This window comes from Octopus bimaculoides, chromosome 11 (assembly GCF_046866305.1).
Source record: "Octopus bimaculoides isolate indiv1 chromosome 11, ASM4686630v1, whole genome shotgun sequence".
Classification (NCBI taxonomy): Eukaryota; Metazoa; Mollusca; class Cephalopoda; order Octopoda; family Octopodidae; genus Octopus; species Octopus bimaculoides.
Window position 1 is genome coordinate 47,881,814 of NC_142938.1, and position 10,000 is coordinate 47,891,813.

A 10,000-nucleotide genomic window follows, 5' to 3' on the forward strand; every position below is an offset into this window, starting at 1 on the left:
CAACTGGAACCCTCGTCGTCGTAACCGACGGAGTGCCAATTATATGTATATATTAATATATGTGTGAATCTGTGTGTGCAATACAGTCATACGCAAACGCACAAACACATACTTACACATAGAAACACGTAAATAAAGTTGTGCAGCATTAAATTAAAGCACCATAAAACCTTGGCAATAACATTGCTTGATACAGAAAGGCGTTCGATTCTGTCCCCCACAAATTGCTAATGCAGTCAATGTGTTTGGCAAAAGTACTTGCTGCCCCAGTTGTTGCCATTGAAAGATTTACAAAGACTTGGTGAACAAGCTTCACACCTGTAATTGAAAGCGGAACCATTGTCTCCGTTGTTATATTATTTCAAAGGGACTATAGCAAGGAGACAGCTTGTCTGTGCTTCTGTTTGTTTTGGCACTAAATCCACTGCAATTTTCTTTTTACAAAAATTCAGTTATGTTTTAGAGATTACAATAGCAAAAACACAAATGTACCATATAATTTCTTCGTGAGCCATTTACAGGTCTTTACTAGCAATATTTACAATGCTGAGAAATATCTGTGTTGAATAACAATTTTCAATTGATATAGACTCTGTAACCAAAAAACAAAAAAAAAAACATCGAAAAAAATTAAGAAATGGCCATGTTTGATATCAGAACGTTGGAGAATATTTCCCAAACACTGTGATGTTTGAGAAATATTCCCAAACATTAATGATTTCCCTTTCTCCCCTTTTACGCATGAGTACTACAAATGCGAAGATGATGAAAATATATATTACAAAGCATGCTGTGGACAAAGACAGAATGGTCCGTGAATATTGAAGCAGATTTTATATAAAATATGGCAGTTGGAGTTGTCCTCTCACAAGATAATATCCCACAATGCATTTCTTCTCCCACTAGTGGTGCCAACATTTGGAATACCTCTTAGATATTGACTTCAAATTTTGGCACAAGGCCAGCAATTTCGGTAGAGGGAATAAGTATATAAGATTATATAATGGCAACTAGAAGCAAAAGTCGTAATTCAGCATTTGGATTTCCTGCAGAATTTCCTACAGCGATGACCCCCATCAAAGGCTGATGCTTTCCGACATTATTTATACATAGGAAAACGTGAAGAACAGATATCAAAAACTTCACCCACAGCGAAAGAATGCTACCGGATTGTTGCTGCAGATGTGCAAACGATATGGGACAAATTTGAACTTAGAACGGACGAAATGCTGCCCGGCGTGCTAACGTTTCTGCCACCTCTTAGATATTGACTTCAAATTTTGGCACAAGGCCAGCAATTTCGGTAGAGGGAATAAGTTGATTACATCAATCCCAGAGCTTAACTAGTACTTATTTTATCAACCCGGAAAGTATGGAAGGCGAAGTCGACTTTGGAGGAATTTGAACTCAGAACGCAAATACGGACGACATGCCGATAATTATTTTGTCAGGTGTTGTAACGATTCTGCCAGTTCCGTGCAAACGCTTTTCCTAGTGTTATTATTGAGCTGGCAGAAACGTTAGCACGCCGGGCAGCATTTCGTCCGTTCTAAGTTCAAATTCCGCCAAGTTCGACTTTGCTTTTCACCTATTCGGGGTCAATAAATTAAGTACCAGTGAAACACTAGGGTCGATGTAATCGACTAGTCCCCTCCCCCAAAATTCCAGGACTTGTGCCTATAGAAAAAAGGATTATTATTATTACTTTTAAGGAGGTAAACTGGCAGAATCGTTAGCATGCCGGACGAAATGCTTAGCAGTATTGCGTCCATTTTTACGTTCTGTTTTCAAATTCCGCCGAGGTCGAATTTGCCTTTCATCCTTCGGAACCGATAAACAGAAACACACACACACACATACACACACACACACACACACACACACACACACACACACATATATATATATATATATATATATATATATATATATATATATATATATATATATAGCAGGGTCTTTTTCACATGGCTTTCGTCGGACTGGCACTTATAAATAGAAGACATCCAGCTAAGATGCCATGGAGCAGGACCGAACCTGGCACTAATGAGGCTGGAAAGCAAACCTTTTACCACACAGCCACACTTGCGCCTATGAAAATATTTATTTCTTACGAAGCCTGTGAGAAAAAACAACTGAAAATTTCTACGAAAATTAGAGCTTCTCTCTCAAGTTCATTAATTTATCGTCATGATAATTGTTACACTTGGTTATGTTAGTAAATGTGTAGTACTCTTGAGAAAATTTACTGTTTCAGGCAAAGAAATCAGCCACTAGCACACACTTCGCAAATCCGTATGCTGAACAGTAAACATTTACAAGCCTTCTTTTCATCAGTTCAACATGTCACTACTCTTCAGTCACTGTTATCCAAATTCCAGCAATCAGGCTTTGTCTCTTTGTTAAAACCAGCTTCTTTTTCTTTTTTCTTGACAGGAAAATACAAATATATATAAAGAAGGGCGAACATACATACATACATACATACATACATACATACATACATACATACATACATACATATATGCATACATATATACATACATACATATTTACATACATACATACATACATACATATTTACATACATACATACATTCATACATACATATTTACATACATACATACATACATACATATTTACATACATATTTACATAAATACATACATACATACATACATACATTCATACATATTTACATACATACATACATACATATTTACATACATACATACATACATACATACATACATATTTACATACATACATACATACATATTTACATACATACATACATACATATTTACATACATACATACATACATACATACATATTTATATACATTCACACATACATATTTACATACATACATACATTCATACATACATATTTACATACATACATACATTCATACATACATATTTACATACATACATGTATACATACATTAATACATACATACATGCATACATACATACATACATACATACATATTTACATACATACTTACATTCATTCATACATACATACTTACATACATACACACATGCATACACACATGCATACATACACACAAACAGACATAAATATTTACATACATATGTACATACATACAATGAAAAAAACAACCAAACAAAGCCACAAAGAGGCACAAAGAGGCACAAAGAGGCAATACTACTGAAGTCTAGTAGTAACGCAAGCCGTCTGCTCGCTTTCTCACCGTCTCTCTCCCCCTCTCTCTCTCTCTCTCTATTTCTCTCTTTCTCTCTCACTCACGCACTTTCGTGCTTTCTTTCTGCCTTTCTTTCTTTCTCTCTTCCTCTCCCTCTCACAAGTTTAGTTGGGCTGTCTTTCTGATCTTAGTATGCATTGTATGCGTATGTAGTTGTGTGTGCGTGTGTGTGTGTTGAGGGGAAAGTGTACGGAAGCGTAATGTGGGGGAGGAAGGGGGTATGCTGACGCGTGGACAACGTCAGCAATAATGACAGGGTCGGAGGGACGGGAGGTGGGGGGTTCAAGGAAGAGGGAGAGAGGGAGAGCTTTAGGGTTGCCTTTGCATTTCTATGAGTAAGCTTTCTTTCTAGTCAAGGTACGCTAGAGGTGAGCGTGTGATAAAGGAACTGAAGGGTGTCCCGTGGTGGAAGTGGTTTGAGAGACAGAAAGACAGAAAGAGAGAGAGAGAGAGAGAGAGAGAGAGAGAGAGCGGAGTGGGATAATGTGGATGTGAGAATGTGTTTGTGTGTGTGTGTGTGTGTGTGTGTGTGTGTGTGTGTGTGTGTGACGTCATGTACACGCGAAGAGGAAGAGGAAGGGTGATGTGAACACTAGTGTGAAAGAAAGTGGGTTGGTGGCTGTCTGTGATATGGATTGTTGTTGATGATGATGATGATGATGATGATGATGATGATGATGATGATGGTGGTGGTGTTGGTCGTGGTGGTGGTGGTGGTGGTGGTGGTGGTGGTGGTGGTGGTATTATTAAATCGGTTGGAGGGATGAATGAGATGGAGATGGTGGGTGGGGGGGGCAAAGAAAAAGAGAAAAGTAGAAAATATGAGAAAAAACGGAGAATTCAACTCCACCCAACACTATCATCACCATCATCATCATCATCATCATCATCACCATCGTCATCATCACCACCGCTACCACAACCATCACCACCATCACCACCTTCACCACTGTTATCTCTTACGGTCTCCAATGAGAGAGAACCTCGATCCCATGAAACTGAGGGTCTCGACGCAGTCTTCGGACTTGCTAGAAATAGCAGCCTAATCACCCTTACATTTCAGCACCCTTCTGTCTAAAGGAAAAAGAAAACGAAAATATTAGATGATATTAGAAAATATTAGGCGCAGAGGTGGCTGTGTGGTAAGTAGCTTGCTTACCAGCCACATGGTTCCGGGTTCATTCTCACTGCGTGGCACCTTCGGCTAGTGTCTTCTACTATAGCCTCGGGTCGACCAAAGCCTTGTGAGTGGATTTGGTGGACGGAAACTGAAAGAAGCTCGTCATATATATGTATATATATATGTATGTGTGTATATGTTGTGTATCTGTGTTTGTACCCCCAACATCGCTTGACAACCGATGCTGGTGTGTTTAGGTCCCCGTAACTTAGCGGTTTGGCAAAAAGAGACCGATAAAATAAGTACTAGGCTTACAAAGAATAAATCCTGGGATCGATTTGCTCGACTATAAAAGCGATGCTCCAGCATGGCCACAGTCAAATGACTGAAACAAGTAAAAGAGAGTAAAAAGAGTAATGTGGTCTCAGATTCCTTGTACCCAAGAGAAAATGTGACGGTCCCAGCTGGAATTCCAGTGGTCATATGTTTGCTTGATCAGGACTGACCTATAATTAAATACCAGCAACAACAACAGACATCACCATCATCATTTCCATCATTCAACGAAAAAGCCCCTAACAAGACGAGATGGTCACAGCTGGAGTACTTCTGGAATACGTCTGCTTGATCACAACCCACTTAGGCGGTGACGACCACACGAGCTATTATAAAAGCCTCTATGTGCTAATCCGACTTGTTATAAATATCACCCAGATGCCCTAAAATCACAAAGCCCTAAAATAACTCCTGAAATAATATAGTCCTACAGAACCTTAAAATAAGTCGGAATAGTCATGTCTTGAAATATTTTGATTAAAAGTTTGCTGGGTTAGAATTGATCTGAGCTAAACAACACAACAACGAGAATATCCACCACAATCACTATTTTTTTTTTTTTTTTGTTCTATTCCATTCCTACTTTTTGATGCACCCAAAAGGTAACCAAGTATCAAACTATAACATTTATTTCTTTATTTGCCACTTAAATCGAGGACGGTACAGAACGATACGGGGTTCCATAAAAGTGTGAAAATAATAAAAATTCGAGAAATCACAGAACATTGGAAAAAAATATTTCCCCCAAACCGGGAAAGCTTCCGGAGGCTGCTCGAGGAAACGCCACAAAACCACGGTCAGCCTGACCACCAAAGCAAGTGTTCTCTCTCTCTTTCTTTTTCCCTCTCTCTCTCTCTCTCTCTCTCTCTCTCTCTCTCTCTTTCTCTCTCTCGCTCTCTCTCGCTCTCTCTCTCTCTAACTACCATTCCCAATCTAAAGGCGCATGCTCAGAACAAGCCCGTTCACTCGGGCCAATCTCATACACTTTTCAAGAAATCTGTTTGGGGATCACAATTCCCTCTCCATCGTCACATTTCTCTTGAAGTGAAATTTGGAAAATTTGATGAGAACTTGGCCAAAGAAGATGTCTTTCTTCAGCCCAGTCAGTCTTGTCCACCACACAATCTCTTCGCCAAAGCCACTAGACAGATAAAGAGTACTTGTCCTTCCTACCCAAAGGAGGGCGGCGGAACGATCTTCACAATAAACTCAACTGATAATCAGATCTGTCCTTCACGCAATAGCGGTGTTCGACACAATTCCACAGGCTAGCAATGCTCGGGCACTGGACGAGTGCATGCAGAACAGTTTCGTTGCTCTGAGAACATCACGGCTAGACCCAGCAGACGGCATTTCCATGACTATAGAATTTATCCAGAACCGGCAATGTTTCCGGTAGTACTGCCAGACCAGAGGTTACTGGAAATTATTTATGGGCCCCAGACTGCAAGCGCTTTGTTACAGATTAGTAAGACGTTCGTCTACGCCTAGGGTCTTCCCTAAAAACATCTTCGCTCTTGTTCGCCACTAACACTGCAGAACTTCCACTGACCATATTGCTCACATACCCAAGGCGCAGAGAACTGCGCTTGGTAGTGCAGTGAAAGCACGTGATAAAAATAAGACTGCTGAGTAATAATAATAACGATAATAATAATAATAATAATAATAATAATAATAATAATAATAATAATAATAATAATTTGAACTCAGAACGTAACAGCAGACGAAATACCGCTAAGCTCGCCGCCTCAATAATAATAATAATAATAATAATAATAATAATAATAATAATAATAATGACAATAATAATAATGATGATGATGATGATGATGATGATGATGATGATGATGATGAGGAGGAGGAGGAGGAGGAGGAGGAGGATGATAGTGATGGTGATGATGATTTGTAGTACCATAGAGACAAAGCTATAGATTTTGTTATAGAGGTCACAATTGATAAAATATCCACCTATGTAGGTGTTTGAAAAAAGCCAAACAAAGAAAAAAATATATATAATTTGAAAAAAACAGCATAAAGAAATTACTAGAAGTATCACAGAATTGAATCCAATGGCATAGTACTCGGTATTATGCCACTACTTTCCTAATTGAGAAACAAAGTGGAAACGGAAAGCGGGAATTTCAAAGTGGTGGAACTAGTTTAATGCTTACTAAGAATTAAAAAAAAAGTAATTGAAAATAAGAGTGAGAGAGAGAGGGGGAGAGATAAGGGGACAGAGAGGAAGAGAGATACAAAGAGAGAGAAATCACCTGATAACTAGCGTCTCTGTATTATTACTGTATGCGAGCGAGCACATAGATACACACATACATACCTGCATATATATACATACATACGTAAATACATACACACATACATACCTGCATATATACATACATGCGTAAATACATACACACATACATACCTGCATATATACATACATAAGTAATACACACATACATATCTGCATATATACATACATGCGTAAATACATACACACATACATACCTGCATATATACATGCATAAGTAAATACATACACACATACATACCTGCATATATACATACATGCGTAAATACATACACACATACATACCTGCATATATACGTGCGTAAATACATACGTACACACACACACACACACACTGACGCGCGCGCGTATGTATGTATGTATGTGGGTGATGTGAGGAAAAAGAAAATATCCTTGAAAAATATAAAGAATAAACGATTGAGAAATAGTGACTGTGTGTGTGTGTGTGTGTGTGTGTGAAAGAGAGACTGCATCTGATAGACTGATGGAGAAAGGGACAGTGAAAGAGTGTGAAGTAATACGGAATTGTAAATGAGGAAAGATAAGAAATAAAGCAGAGACAATAGGCACGGAGTGATGATATAGAAGAAAAGATGGTAACAGTAGGAGGAATAGCTAAACAGCCAAACTGCAGCTGCCAGGTTAAGAACGTATAAAGTCAACTTAAGTGTCGTCTGCTTGTTGATTCTGGTGGCGGCCATCTACAAATATGGCGAACATACTATTGTGTGCGTGTGTGTGTGTTGTACTCATAACAATGTCTCCAGACAGTAGAGTGTAGTGACAAAGCTATGTATAAATAAGTGTTTCAAACTTTGGCACAAGGCCAGCAGTTTCGAGGAAGGGGTAAGTCGATTACATTGACTGGTACTTATTTTATCGACACCAAAAGGATGAAAGGCAAAGTCACCTTCGGAGGAATTTGAACCTGGAATGTAATGACGGATCAAATGCAGCTAAGCATTTCGCCCGGTGTGCTAACAACGATTCTGCCAGCATACTGACAACTTTAAATTGTTTTTGCGTGTAAGTGGAACGTCACTGACAAATGTGGAGAAGTTTAAGTATCTCGAAACCGCATTCATGTGTAATGGAAGGCGGGAGGCTTGACTGAGTGCTAAAATTGCAGGTTCTGATGAAGTAAATATTCCAGCTCCAGCATTGGATCCTCAAAAGGCGAAGAAGTCTTCGTACTTATTCTCACCTATGGTCAATGAATATCGAGTAGCTGAATAGCTCGCTGGCTGGCTTGCCGTTTTGCTGGATGGATGGCTTGATGACTGCATGGATGGATGGATGGATGGATGGATGGATGGATGGATGGATGGATGGATGGATGGATGGAACTTTAAAGATAACAGGTTATTATTTGGATATCATGTATAAAGGTGGCGAGCTGGCAGAATCGTTAGCACGCCGGGCAAAATGCTGAGCGGTATTTAGCCTGTCGCTACATTCTGAGTTGAGATTCCGCCGAGATCGACTTTGCCTTTCATCCTTTCTGGATCGATTAAATAAGTACCAGTTACGCACTGGGGTCGATATAATCGACTTAATCCGTTTGTCTGTCCTTGTTTGTACCCTGTATGTTTAGCCCCTTGTGGGCAATGATGAAATAAGAAACGTTAGCACACCGAGCAAACTCCTTGTCGGTATTTTGTCCGTCTTCGCGATCTGAGTTCAATTTCTGCCGAGGTCGACTTTGCCTTTTATCTTTTCGGGGTCGATAAAATAAAGTACCAGCTGATCACTGAGATCGATGTAATCGATTTACTTCTCACCCGAAACAGCTGTGCCAACGTTTAAAACCATTATGTAGATGTAATAATGTTAAGTTCCATAAAACATTTTGTTGTAAGGACACAGAAACTACAGAGAAACTACTGCCGGTCCTTAAAGCAGTGAATTAGTCTAAAAACCTTCGTCTGTATTTACAGTCTATGTGGATATGGCGTTTTGAGGGGTTGATATTTTGGGCCCCCGACACAGCGGAGTGAAGAGTGAAAGGATTCTAAACAGCGATTACGCATTATATGTCCTATACTTTAATCAACATGGTGGGCATTAACAATGCAGTTTATATAAAGCAATACTGATTTTATCTTACACTTGTTTTATATATATATATATATATATATATATATATATATATATACGATGGGCTTCTTTCAATTCCTATGTAACAAATCCACTCACAAGCTTTTGGTTTTTTCGAGGCTATAGTAGAAGACACTTGTTCAAGGGAGCCACGAATGAAACTGAACCCAGAACCATGTGGCTGAACAAATCAATATGATAACGATGTATACTAACATTATTGTATGCAAGATAAAGGCGGCGAGCTGGCAGAATTGTTAGCACGCCGGGCAAAATGCTTAGCAGTATTTCGTCTGTCTTCACGTTCTGAGTTCAAATTCCGTTGAGGTCGACTTTGCCTTTCGCCTTTTTGAGGTCGATAAATTAAGTACCAGTTGCGTACTGGGATTCATCTAATCGATTGGCCCCCTCCCACCAAATTGCAGGCCTTGTGTCTATAGTAGAAAGGATTGTTGTATGCAAGGTAACTTCTCACAAGCAATATACGTGCCCAAAGTAAATATTGTATTGAGCATACATTCATTCAAACATGCACATACACATTGCTTGGGAATACACGGCATATTATACAAGATTGTCTGACTGTTGTATTTTCAGAGTCATGAAACTAATAGTAGCTTGAATTTAAATCCTGTGTGTATTAAGCGATAAGTGTTTGTGCCTGCACACATGTGTATTCATACAGTCAAACATTTGAATTTAATTCACTTTGAATCGCTTTGAAAATGTTGTGTTAACGTATTTTTGGAAATATTAATTTCAATGATGTCTTCTTTATCTAAATACGTTAATACAATAGAAACAACTGTTGGCTTTGTATGTTGAACTCTGCAATTGAAGATGTGATTTTCTCTATCAGTATTTTCATTGACTAATACTCTGTAGTTCCTCATGTATGA